Genomic DNA, 14932 nt, shown 5'->3' with positions numbered 1-14932 from the left:
ACTAAGCATTAAAAACAGAGCTGGTGGAAATGAAGAGAAACAAACCATTTTTATTAAGTTAAAAATCTAGTAGGAAGAAAAATTAATATTAACTGAAAAAAATCTAAGATTTAAAATGCTTAAGCAGAGTTAAAACTAATATTATATCTTTACAAATACACTTGACTAAAAATTAACTATTTCGATTTCAGAAGGCTTAACTATAAAGTTAATCATATCCTCTTACTTTTATGATAGAAAGTATAAACTTTAACACTGAATTCTAGCAATTAACCGCCACAGATAAATAACAACAAGCAATTTAAAATATTGCATCTGTAGTACATAACCCACCAATCAAAATTATTTGTTGTTGTTTTTTTTCAGAGACCAAACTCGTAATGTTAGCAGACAATAGGATAACATTCTCAAGTAAATCACTACCGGCTATAGTAACAGTTATTTGATAAATATACCCACATCAGTTTTCTATGTTTCACTCTTTGGGTATCTTAGACTTTGCAATTAAGTATGAAATATAATGAATTACTTTATGCATTTAACTGGACAGTAAATCCACTAGGAAACGCTAGACAACAAGAGTATATAATAACAAATATTTTAATTATTAGGATAACCATTTTATAAATATATTTCGAATTTTTTCTCTTTGCTTTCAGACACGAATGTTTATTTTACACATAAAAGCTTATAACATTTTAATGAAGATGGTTAATTTTTATGACTTTACAGCTGAACTTGGCCGATTTATTCAGTTGGTTTCTTTGAAGTTTAAATATTATGATGAGAATGTTTTGTCCCTTGGATTAAAATGCTCCTTGACGCGTCGTGTATAAGTACTATCAATATGTTGTGACTTCAGAACATTTTTATGTTATTAGGACAGCTAATTTCAAATATAATATTCGGATAAAGGAGAGCCTGTAATCAAGAAATTATAATTATAACTTACTAGCTTAATCAACGTTTTATTTGAATTATGAAATTGTAAGTTTATTACGTTATGTATTTTTCTTAGGAGTGGATCCCAAAAACTACAACAAAGCTTCATTAATTACTGTTCCATTTCATAAGCGATTTCAGAAACATTCTAAATAACAATGTACTATTGAAATTAATTTTATATGTCAGAAAATACAGCAAAGTCTTTAACAACACCGAACTCTGATTGAACAACATGTAAGTTTTTAAAACCGATCAACAGTATTAATCCTGTAATAATATATTATGCTTTGACTAATAGTCAACAATTATATAAAGCGAATATAGAAGCTCTTACCACATATTTTTACGGTTTTTAAACCAGATAAACTTTAATGTTGTGTTGATGTTCACACCAAAGTCGTTAGAGAGTAGCACGTGCTAGATATTGATCGGTTCATTGAATAAACCTGTAGAAGTCAAAATTTTGTACTTTCTACACTTGAGGTATCTTTGTACAATTTCATTTTAAGAGCCATGTAAAATTCACTAGTTTCTAAAAATAAGCGCAAAAGGAAAGTTTTTGAGATTATCTTATCAATTTTCTCCAGATCACGAAAATAACGTGTTTTGCACACGTGAATTTTAGTTTCCAATAGATCGTGGAGAAAATAAGATCTCAGTTTTCAACTCAATTGTATCACTAGTCACTGGATAAGATGTAACAAGTGTGCGTGTGAAAACATGCAATTACTCACACCAGGTTGAGCTTTTTTCACGATTAATCTTTTTGAAATATTAAATTGCAAGTAAACATTCTGATTTCTTAAAAAATACAAATAATAAATGATCGTTCTTCCTTGTAGCCAACTTTTTATTTATCTTTAAAGAGGGTTTTCCCGTTTTTTACTTCGATAACAAACGTTTAAATGTACCTTTTCGAAAGAGCCATTCACTTGTCCCACAGCTGGTTAAGGTCACAAGACTGCAATATCACAGGAACGACATATGGAGTGAAGGCGTTTTCTTTAAAGAAATAACTGCCCCAAATCACCTTCTAAATCTTTACCTTGATCGAACGGTAAATAACGGCTGAGAAAACCAACACTTGTCTTGTACCTAGCGTGCACACAAAAGTCCTTCATAATGGTATTTTAGCAGTGAGTTAGGATATTTGCAAGTAGTGATTTCCCCCTTGTACTTCCTACAACTGCTCTGTCTACGAGCTTCGGTGCTCAAGACACGAGTGGATTATTTCATGAATCAAACAACACCATTTTATGTCAGAGATGCTCAATAAGTATACATATTCACTGTCCCGTGATCACTTTAGAATAATGACCTCATCGATTTGGTAAGAAATTCTTCCACTTTAGACTATATTTGTTGTCTTTGCTTTTTTATTAAAACGATTCCACAGAAAGAACAAAATTCAAAGAGCCACAAAGACAAAAATAAAAACATCGGTTTGAATCTCCTTTTTTTCTGCGATAATAGCCTTTAAACCTGATCTGGCATAAGCTCCATAAGATACTGTAAGGTGTCTTTTATTGAGTATAACTCATTCATCGACGATTTTGGTCTAAACTTGGTTCACAGATTTCAGCGGAAGATTACTAAGTGACTAGTCAATGTATGAATTTATAAAAATATCTTATTATACAAACAAATGTTGAAGGAGGACCAATAAAGAAAACATTACTATAAGATTGTCAAGAATATAATGCCCGGTTGTCTTTTAACCAACTTTATTTATACCACATACATGTTTATTTGTTTTTTTATCAAAAACATTTTTGGCATGTGTGTTCAATCTTAAAAACTCCAATCTCCAAATTACTAAAATACAATAACTTACTGTACAGGGTAAAAGGTGGTAAAAAACCTCGATGAAACTGGAAAAAAATCTCATTTTTATAGAATTGTGTAGAAAAATAATCGTTTTTTTTAATTATGAGTTTTTACGATGTATGTTTGTTGTTGAGCACGAAGCTACACAATGGGTTATCTGTACCGTCCCCACTGAGGGGCCTTTTTGAATGAATTATATAAATAACATAAGTTAGTGTTCAACTTGTATAGATTGGATGTTCATGAAGTTTTCGTTTATTTTCATTTCAGGTGAACAATCCAATTTCTGATATGTTAGGCTTTCTCTTTCATTTCTCTCCTCATTTCTAAAACCCTCCTCAAACATATAAATCCCCCACCGTCATCTCCCAACTTTCACTATACTAGGAAACCTTAGTTCAATAATCTATTGATATAAATAAGAATGATCCAACTGTTAAAAAATCATGTTGCGTTATAGTTACTGTACTGAGGTTTCAGTACGTTACAGTAAAACGATTTTGAATAATCAAATTAGTAAATCACATGACAACTACAACCGATATAAAGCTCGGTGGAACGGAATGTATCAGAATTGCAATTTAACATGGCTTTACAGCTCGTAGATAGTATAATGCCATCAAAAATTAATCGCTTTTTGCAAAGTAGTCATACACTCAGATCATAAAGATGTATTCAGATCAAGTACTTAAAATTTCCAAAATGTCGATATCCCTTATGATTAATGGCATTGGAAAATAAAGGTATATTGATCAACTTGGGACATTAGGACAATCTAAGAACATACTTGCCTGAAGTCGTATCCCAGCTGTGGTAAACAAAGTGCAGCGTCTTGTAACAGGTGATAATTCACGAAGCCAAAGTTCATTGGCAAAAGTTGTTTATATGCCCCAGGCAACAGTGTGCAACATAATCAATACGGATCTCTCTCTGGAAAAGCGGCACAAGTTACTTATACACAAGTCACTTTCACGATATTTCCATTCAACGTCAAGCAGCTGAAGAATGAAATGGGTATTCAGGCTATTTCATTACAAACATACTGGTCAAGTCTGTGTGATTAAACTGTTCAAACAGGCACTGGGAAAATATTATTATTGTACACTAGATGGATTATGGAAAAAAAAGAGAAGAGTGGTGTGCTTTGGGCATGACAGTCTAACGATAGAACTTTTTGCAATGGAACTACGCTGTAGAAATCAATGTTGTTAAGATGCACAGTCGTTATATAGAGTATGAACAGACATGGCGCAATGGACTGTAACGACATGGTGAGCCTCCAGAATCGTATTAATATAATATATTCAACTTCTGTATATCCGTTGAAAGTAATCTGGCTTATAGAAATGATGTTCCAAGTCCCATGTTGTTCTTGAAATTACGTTAACCATTGTCCATAGATCTACTTATTTGTTGGCCATGATTACTCACTATTGCTCCGACACCGTAATTTCTATTGTAATAAACTTCTTCAAAAATCATTGAGGCCAATCTTAGACCATCTAGAAGAAAAAAGAAAGAGCTCATTGAACATTTGCTGTGCATAAACATAGGCTTCAAGACCACATTTAAACAGACCAAAGGTGTAAAAGTCCTCAGTGGTTCTAATATTTGACTGTTTCTCATGAAAACAACCGTTAATTTCGAGGTGTGGCTTATTGCTTTTGGATCTTTTATTAACGTGTAATTTTTGTTTATTGTGTTTTTACGTACAAAAAAATCCTAAGCTTCATGCAGTGTTTTGGGCTCAGCTGGTTCTCTTTCATAACCACAGCCTTCACTTTTCGAAAAAGGGAATTGCTCTGGATTGGTTTGAGGTGTTGTTTATGGCCCATTACTGACCAAAACTCTCCACAGTGCAAAATATTTCGTTTCCGTGGAAAACATTGAACATTTTATTCTTTAAATGGTATGTCCATTGGCTCTGCATCGCTTAGCAATTTCGCTGAAAGTTTATCTTTCCTCCAAAAGAGTTGTGACATAATACTTTAGCCATAACAATAAGTCTAAATACCTAATAGTCTGGAAAACATCGTGAACCACATAGATAGTTGCTAAACATGTAACACTCCACCACCTCCTAGCGCCACAACTTGCATCTGCAATGATACACCACTGCATCAGAATATGCAGCTCGTTCCTATGAAGTACGATTAACCCTCTATATTGTACTACTATATTAAGCACTAAGCTACTTAGAAAAACAAATATATGTGTGATACATTTATGATATTAATTTGGATTGTACAACCATTACATATATATATATATATATATCGAATTACCGTTATCGGTCGATGTTGTCAACTTATTGTCATAACCGATAATGTTTGTGATAATAGCACCCAAATGCGTTTGGGGATATCCCATATATATCAGACAAAATCCAAACGCCGATGTCAATCTAGTCAGCCGTCTTGGAAAATTATAAAAAATCAAATAAGGGTATGAAGTTGAGTGATTACACCCACAACGTCTCAGCTTCTACTGCCTTTCACTGGCTATAGTAGTAATGAATTGAAATAAAGCCACCCTAATATTTTTACTAATTAAACTCCCAAACTCAACCCTAACAAAAAGATATTAAATAGAACTATAAGATATTGAACAGAACTAAATAGAACTATAAGATATTAAATAGAGCTAAATAGAACTATAAAATGTTAAATAGAACTATAAGATATTACATAGAACTAAATAGAACTATACACCCTACCTTAAAAGTTCTTGTATAGTTCTAACTCCCAACCTCCTCCCTTTCTCCTGAAGATTTATTCAAGTATAACATGGGAACACTGAGATAAGCCCAGCTACTTGAAATTAGTTTTTCTGCCTCAGCTATACTGAATAAAATTACTTGAAAAAATTGCTATTAGCTACTTATAAGCTAAAGTAACTAACTCCCTCTTAATTTTATTGATAAGATATTTTCCTTAATCGATAGTTTAGTTTCTAAAATATTTTTGTATTTATTAGAAAATAAAGTAAGGTGTTTCTTTAATTGTTTGTCTTTATAGCTATTATCTGTCAGTTTATTTTTTAATAATAAATCATTATCCATAAAAAAGTTATAGTTATTACATACTATTAAGAACCGTTTCAGTTAAGATATAATAATAACACCTCTTAACATGATACACGGAATAACACTATTAGGTATGAGTAGACCAAGAATGGGAAAATTAAATTCTCTTCTTTTATCAAAAATAGTGAACTGCACTGTACCTTCTATAAAAGTAATGTCCAAATCTAAATAATTATCATGGACCTCATTATTATTATTATTATTACTTCTTTCTATTGTACGTTCTGTTGGATATTTCATCAGATTAACAGATCTTTCAAGTACAGAATCCAAATTATTACAAAAACTTTTAACATCAATCCATTTATTTTTACCTTTACTATTATTTTTATTTTGTAAATTTCTACAAATATTTATTCGAAATAAATTTCTGATTTTTTTGGAATCTCCTGCAAATCTACACGATGTCTATCTGCACCAGCCACCCCTAATTTAGCAGTGAAAACCTGGGCTACTCTTTTACCAACTCCTAGTCAGATTATAACACCCCCACGGCTGATAAAACGAGTGTTGTTTGGTGAGACAGGGATGTTCGGTTACATAAGTATACACCTTAAAAGAAATCGTGTTACAGATATTATAATGTCAATAGTAAATAAATATCCTTAGGGTTTTGTCAAATGTCTCAAGAATGACCTGTCGCTGTCTGGTGAGTTTCACATTTTTTAACTTAATTAATACGTCTTAAATACGGCTGTGTACTACAAATACATACCATTTAATACACATAGAGATAAAAATTCCAAGAGTAGTGTGTGTCACGTCACGTTACGCTTAATTTCTTTTGATTTCTTAAAAGCCAAAATCCATTTATCCAGATGAAATACTTCGATTACTGTCTGCCCATTATGCTTTTAATGACGGTGTGCAAGGGGACCATGAAGGGAGTATGCCATGAAAGTCTTTTAGAGTAGTGAGGGTTGGTATAATAAGCCTATAGTAAAGATGCAGTGTGGGATCACCTAGTCTAGAGCCAAAGTGCATAAAATTTATCATGAAAATATAAATACCAACTTATGTTTAGAATTGAATCGATAACTGTATAGTTGATTAATATACTTTTTAAGAGGAAAATCAATAAACAAATTTGCAAATCGTTTTAAATAAGCACCATCACATCTATCATCATTTTATTTATATAAAATAATACAATTTTATATCAACCATTTCCGCATGCCTTGAAACAAAAGAATGAAATATATAATCCAACTATCCTAGATACAAAACTCCTGAATTTTTATAATATGACAGCAACTTATTTTAAGTTCATATGTTTAATAAAATAAATTGATCGATATTAAGACAACAATTAAAACAAGAAAAAAAATTACATTGCATTTTAATCTTAAAAACAGTTTGTCTACACACTAAACGTTTCGATTACACCACCCTCATTCATGTTAATAACTTCTTTGGTACAATTAATTCGCTATTAAGGCATCAATAAACAAGCACTATTGCTATGACATTTCATTCCACAACGCATCGCCTGATCTCTACAAATCACTGTACTTAACTCTTCTTAAAATTGTGCTGTTATAAAGTTTAACAGCATCCATATCATGGATTTACGCAAAAACAGCGAGTTGAGAGTCAAGTACTATTATGGTTTACAGTTCCAAGTTCGGTGGAATGTAAATGGTCTTTTTAGCAACTTAAATAATGACTGAAATTCGAGTCAGGAATATGAGAGAAAAAGAAGAGCGAGAACTACTAAATCAATTGCTTTTAGTGAAAAAATTCTTTATTGATTCATAAAACTGTGCGCAACATATGTCACTTTCGACAAACAATGGCACGTGAAGCATGTGGATATTCCTTATTGTGAACTATGAGTGTTTTTATATAAATCAGCCTTCGTATGGAAAGTTTAATAGTAGGAAATCGTCTAAATGTTATAACTGTCTCAGTCTGAAGTTTCCTAACAAATAAACATACAGAAAATATCGTCCCACTTCGCTTTTTAAGGACATTATTTTAGATTGTCAGTGCAATCCAAATTGTTGTGCTGTAAATTCAGCAGATCATTTTAGATAATTGTTATTGAATCTCTCATTATCGTACATACATGTGAGCATGCTTAAAATGTTTTATATATATCAACATGAGCTCTCACTCGAAGCTTGTACGTCTATTGGTCTTCGTGCAAATACAGAGTGGCAGAAGCGTTGGAATAGTCTGTCACGTTAAAATGGGGAGCTGAGTCTGTTTCCATTCTCGCGGCTTTACCTTCGTCGCCGGCTGTGTAAGTATATTCGTCTAAAGAGTATCGCCTTCGATTAAGGGGCGGCAGAGGAAGAATCGGGGAAGCCTTCAACAAACCCTAGAGGAAAATCGGATATCAATAATAAGCGTGCTTGCACGTAGTCCTCCAATTATCCATGAAATACAAGTCGTCGGTCAATTCTGTCAGATACTCGTGGGTCATGTATAGTTTCAGTGATGCCACTTCTTATACTACTGAATTTCAAATTTCGCTTAGTTTCAGCTAATAAATGATGGTAGTAATAAGAGCAAGAATTACGAGTTTTTATATGGGAAAGCTCAAGCAGTCACATACATTTGTTTCAATATGTTCAGTTTGTGGAGAGAATATCAACGCCCAAATTAGAATAGTATCTTGATTCGGACACTTATGATACTGGTTATTAAACATGGATTATTACAATATCCTTCTTGCATTTTTAGTGAACTATGACAATGAATAATTATATGTAGTACATGCAAAAAATGTGTGTAAACCTTTTACTCTAAAAAACATACTGAAACTTTTTATGTTTGATACAGGTACATTAAAGTGTTTTACAATAATTAATTCAGTGTTTTTACGTACTTTCTAAGTTTGCGAACTATTTATTGTTCAGAAACAAACTACAGTTGGATACAACCACTGATTGTAGATAAATCTGTGCTGAAAGGAATCTTTAAGCAAACAGAGTTTGATCAAACTAGCATGAGGCGTAACTTCCTCATGCATAATTCACATCACGCTGATTTTCATAACAAAGATCTCACTGAGAGACACTTGTGCGTTTCTGTTTATAGATCTCGTTTATTTAATGGAAAACTGCGATGCTCACTACACGTGAGCATGCGGTTCTCAAAAAACAGTCGATACGCCTTAGATGCTGTTAAAAGTTATGTAAACAAAACCATTTTGTTGTAATTTCTAACATTAAAACAAAGAATTGTATTTATGGGAGAAATAAATGAAAAAAGAACGTATAAAACAATAATATTAAAACTACAAGACGATGATCAGCAATACTATATATGCAGTGACCACGAAAAACCAAAATATTCATTTTTGAAATAGAAAAACGACCTCTTACGTCAGTATGTATATACCTTTAGAAGATATTTATCATGATACAACCGAAACAAGATGTTAAAACGATAACAATTAATATTTAGTGTTTATAATATAACGTGACCCATGCAAGGACTATGAGAAATGAAAAAAAAATATATATATAACGTGCCTAGTAGGAATACCATGTGCTCGCAAGTATGAAACAGACATAATAACCGTAGTTTATAGAAAAAGTATAAAAGCCTTTGATGTATAGCAAAACCTTTCACTTGTTTACTAAGTACGACAAATTCACAACCCTATGTATCCTGCTATATCCTCACATGTATTCTCGTTACCCCATCTACTTTTGTCGTTCTTTTATCCTAAATAATATTTTCATTAGTGGTTTTATTTTTGATGAATAAATTGTTTTAGCTAGAGTGGGGCTTATAGATTAGGTTTATTATATCTTCACCATCGAATAACGATACAGTTCGTATTTATATTTTTAACCCTATATTCACTATACTGATACCAAGTTTTCCTCAACATCAGTTACCGTTGCAGTTGATAATGACAACTGCACCTAAAGGTCTTTACTTTTGTAGTAAAAACTGAAAAATTTAATCAACACACACACAATTATTACTCACTGTTAACTCATTAGCTATGCTGTATATATGTAGCAGTAGTTTCTTACAGATACTTTGATAGTTAAAAAATCTTTAGTTAGAGAATAAAAAGAGAGATTAGGATTAAACCTATCCTTAGGTTTTTAAGTAACTATAAGTGTGATTAAATCAGAATTTAATTTACAGCATGTATTTACTGCAAGGTAAAGCACACATATATTGTTTTCCTAATAATATTTTTCAATAAAGCTATATTTTAATGTCCGTTCACAACGCTAGAAAAAACAACTTACAACTAAATAAAGATATAATGTATTTCATGCTGACTTTAAAGTTTCCTGCTCTGTGTAAAACGTAAAACATTTCGCCAGACCTCTTCTAAGGATGAAGACTTAATTTATATTTTAACTGAAAATGTTTATAGCTTCGTTCCTGTATTGTCGACAATGCTTATTACGAAGAATAAACAGTGACCATCTAATCTGATTATAGAAGAAAAGTAGTTAACCTAGTATGACGTGAAGCATACATGCAAGTTTGACGAGTTCATACTAGTTACAGGCGTTCAAGATTCGATCTCAGTAACCACACAATTACGAAACTAATGCACCAAGTTTTACAGTGAATAATCGACTTTTTGTTCTTACTTTTTCGTTAGTACTAAAATGAATGAAAGAGCAAAAAAAAAAAAATCCAGGCAACAAAATGTTAATCTATTTTAGGGATTGTTATTTTGTGTAATTTATAACCTATTTCTGTTATTTTCTTCTGTTATGCTAAATATCTAGTGTGTAAAATAGGTGCAGCATAGACGAAAAAACACTGAACATATTTTCCTTCCATGTATATTATTTAAAATTAAAGTTCAAAGTTTATATCACTCTGGATAACCACAGCTTTAACAAAATCCTTTAAAATCTGAATTAGGTCTACAGCGTCACAATAAACAAAGATGATTGGAGTAATGACAGACAAAACATAAAATATATTCAGAAACTTCGCTCTCTCTCTCTACATATCTACAGTATAGCTAATGAGTTAACAGTGATTAATAATTGTGTGTGTACATATATATATATATATATATACAGTATAGCTAATGAGTTAACAGTGAGTAATAATTCTGAAAAGGATCCTGTTCTTGTGCATGGTGCTACTTCCGTAATATCATATGCATTTTTATACAAATAAATTGTACATATTCGATTTGTGTACTGTGTACATTAAAATATAGTTATGAAAATGCTACTGGTGAAGGCAAATATCATTAAATGTAGTTTTTAGTCAGCGAATATCACCATAACAACAAAAGTTCCTGTGTGTCTTCCATATTCTTCATTTCCCACATCGTTTACAGTGATTCTTTGCCTGGATAGATGGGCATTTATGGTGACTTTTTGAATCAATAAGCATTTTGATATAATCATATATGAGCTTATCCGAGTGACAGGGCACATGGAAATCAATACCAACTCGTGATTGTGTGAGAGTAATATAGTGTGTTGAGAATAATAATAAAACTTTCTGTGTACCTTGCTGGATAACATGAAAGAAAGTACATGAGAAAACTTCTTGTAATGTGCAGCACAGGAATTGGCAACCTATCTTGTAATGTTAATGTATTTTACACACTAGATATTTAGCATAACAGAAATAGGTTATAAATTACAATTCAGTACTCAAGAATTTGCCCTACTTTGTATAATACGGCCATGTGAGCAGCTCACACCTTCTACTGTGCTTTACAAAATGGTTGGTAGTGTATATGTACGGTAAACAGCCTTACCATTATGCAGCATAGCTCTGTAATATAGTCTGTGCACCACAGCATGCTTGGTAGTATAAGTAGATATAGTCTTTAACTATGCAGTACGGAATTATTGGTAGTGTATGACAGAGCTTCCCAAACTTTTCAGCTTGCGGCACATACAAATAAGTCGGTATGGCAGGCCTAGTGGCACCCCCTGACGAAGACGGGCAAAATTATTGTTATACTGTGTATCAAGAAGAAAATAAATCAAATTTGAAAATTTAAAAATATATTAAATTGATAATAAATTTTCATTATTAAATAAAAATTACTTATAATTGCAAAAATTCCGCGGCACACCTGTGACCCTTCCGTGGCACACAGTTCGGGAGGCACTGGTATATGATATACTGGGACTAGTAGTGCGGTACAGGATTGTGGATAGTGTATGATCGACGGCCTTGCTCTGTACAGTACAGCTTGGCGGGTGCCGTATGATATACTGGTCTGCCTAGTACAGTTCGGGAAGCACTGGCATATGATATACTGGGACTAGTAGTGCGGTACAGAATTGTGGATAGTGTATGATCGACGGCCTTGCTCTGTACAGTACAGCTTGGCGGGTGCTGTATGATATACTGGTCTGCCTAGTACAGTTCGGGATGGCGAGTAGTGTACGATCTACATCCTTACGCTAGGGTTGGTATTATAAGAAATCCTATGTTTTATTGCACAGACAGCATGCATTATAATTACTTGCACTGTGCAACATGTGATAATAGTTTAATGTGTATACAGAGACTGCATGGGATCTTGCTTTTACTGTACAACATAGCATGATGAAAGGTTAGTGAAAGTTATCTTCTAACGTGCAATGCATGTGTAAATAGCTAACTGTAATATTCCTCCAGCAGAATTACTTACTGTTATAGAAAGTTAAATACATTTTCATCCTGTGGGACAAGTATGGACGCCTTACCCTAGTAAATAGTTAAAAATACCTTCCTATAATTACTTAACAGTTACGGAAGTCTACCTACTTCTACTGTACAAAATACCCATATTCTTTCATAAGATATTAAAAATAACGTTTTTATTTAATAATAGTGTATTCGATTCTGGCGAGCATTAAAATTCTGTTCATAAAACATACACTCAAACGAGTTGCTTAAAGAAAGCTTACACATAAAAAAAGAAGGTTTTCACCTTTTCCTTTCCAATGAAAATTTAAGTATATTATTTAAATCTTATTCCCTTTGTTGTTTTAACACATGTATTTGTTTGTTTGTTTCTAGAGTTCTTAATCTGGATAAACGCCTTTCTTTCTATATACATATTGTGGCTAATAATAGATTAGTGTTCGAAGAAATTATATGCCCTAGCTAGTATCATTTTCGGTTCGTGATAACAACAAAAACCTTCTGGTACGAATTTTATTGCTTTACGTACGTGACTTCATCGGAGTAAATGTCTCTCTCAGAGAAACTGAAACTGATATCGAATGGATCTGTAACATGATTTAGCCGTCGTCATTCTTATAGGTCAGGTCATGAGTTCTAACCCGTGGCTTTCACGTGCTCGGTCGACTGCCATCTGTACAACATTGGCGCCCTCTTGCTGCATCCAAATCCATTCTCTCAGAAGATATACATTATAGTTTCAGCCAGTCAGACCAACAAAGCAATTGCTAGGTTACGTCTGGGCTTCAAATGTAGTGTTGTGGGCTGCGGCACAATCTACACTGATTTTATTCTACCAGTAAACGGACTTGATCTTATGCATTTTTTATTTTGCTTTGTTCTCTTTAACGACAAAGTGGGAAACTGCACGAAATCTCTTGCAATACAGTCTAGGAACTCCACTATTTCATTCTCTTCTTCCGATATCGGGATCAACTCAGATAAATATCTGGCCTTACTAATATGAATATTTGGCTATGTTTTGCAGTTTCTATCTTTAGTTTCAACACGTGTTTATTCTACACTTTTCATTCCATAAACAGGAAATTTTCTGTCTTTAGATTATCATTAAATCAACATTTAATTACTTTATACTTGTTTTACTCCAAGACCTTTATTTATTCATTTCTTACTCTACGAAATCGTTATTTCAACCACGTCTTCTAAATAATTGACCATAGTTTTACCTGTTTATCGTTAATACATTTATATTTTTATATTCTGAATAACTTATCTTTTCGTTTTTCATTCCAAAATCATGTTAAAATGACATAGCCATAATATATCCAATGAGTATTTTAACTAACTCTTTGCCAAATTAAACACTATTTCCTTATTCTATTCCAACCAGAATGGTCTTTCATCGTTGTTTTCTGAAAATTATAAGCTAAAATAAAGGCTATGTACATATGGTTTAAACGCAAAAAGTGAATATAACTCAGTTCTAGGAGCTACATATTATGTACAATGTAAACAGCGAACTGAGAGCAAGCGCATGCATAGTGCCTAATATGCACAAAGTACGTGATGCAATACAGATCATACCTGTTACCAGTTTTGCCCGCGTGATGCAAACATTGACGTCGTATATACTGTGTAGCAGTATAAACAGATAGTTAAGACTATTACACCCACTTAATGTAATTATTGCGTGGAGGTTACGAGTAATCTAAGAAAATAGTGGAAATAATCCCTCCTGTACAAGTAAACACATAGAGTACGTGATACTGAATGTGTGTATAGGGTGAAAATGCATAGCTTCTGTATATGTGACGTTATTACACATGCTTAAAGCATAGTCATTTGTTGAAGAACAGTCAAATTGTGAAAAGTGTTGCATGTTTTTACAAATACACAACTAATGGAACCCTTTTTTATTAATGCGTACAACATAAGCACAATTTAATTGCTAGTCGTTTTAACTGTATCTTCATAATGTCATTGCAATACCTTTTAACTAAAGCCACATTGATCTTTCGGTCTTAGACGAAATTCAGTCACACATAACACAACAATAAACACTTGCAGTCATAATATCCGCCTATCACTGAAGACAAGCTTGGCTAGTATAAGACATGATCGGGAACTAGAATACTTGGATTATACGTAGCGATCCTAAGTATAAGACATGATCGGGAACTAGAATACTTGGATTATACGTAGCGATCCTAAGTATAAGACATGTTCGGGAACTAGAATACTTGGATTATACGTAGCGATCCTAAGTATAAGACATGTTCAGGAACTAGAATACTTGGATTATACGTAGCGATCCAAAGTATAAGACATGTTCGGGAACTAGAATACTTGGATTATATGTAGCGATCCAAAGTATAAGACATGTTCGGAAACTAGAATACTTGGATTATACGTAGAGATCCAAAGTATAAGACATGTTCGGAAACTAGAATACTTGGATTATACGTAGAGATCCTAAGT

The sequence above is a fragment of the Limulus polyphemus genome, unplaced genomic scaffold (genome assembly GCF_000517525.1).
Source record: "Limulus polyphemus unplaced genomic scaffold, Limulus_polyphemus-2.1.2 Scaffold666, whole genome shotgun sequence".
Classification (NCBI taxonomy): domain Eukaryota; kingdom Metazoa; phylum Arthropoda; class Merostomata; order Xiphosura; family Limulidae; genus Limulus; species Limulus polyphemus.
The sequence above is the reverse complement of the archived record's forward strand: the minus strand, read 5'-3'. Positions refer to the sequence as shown.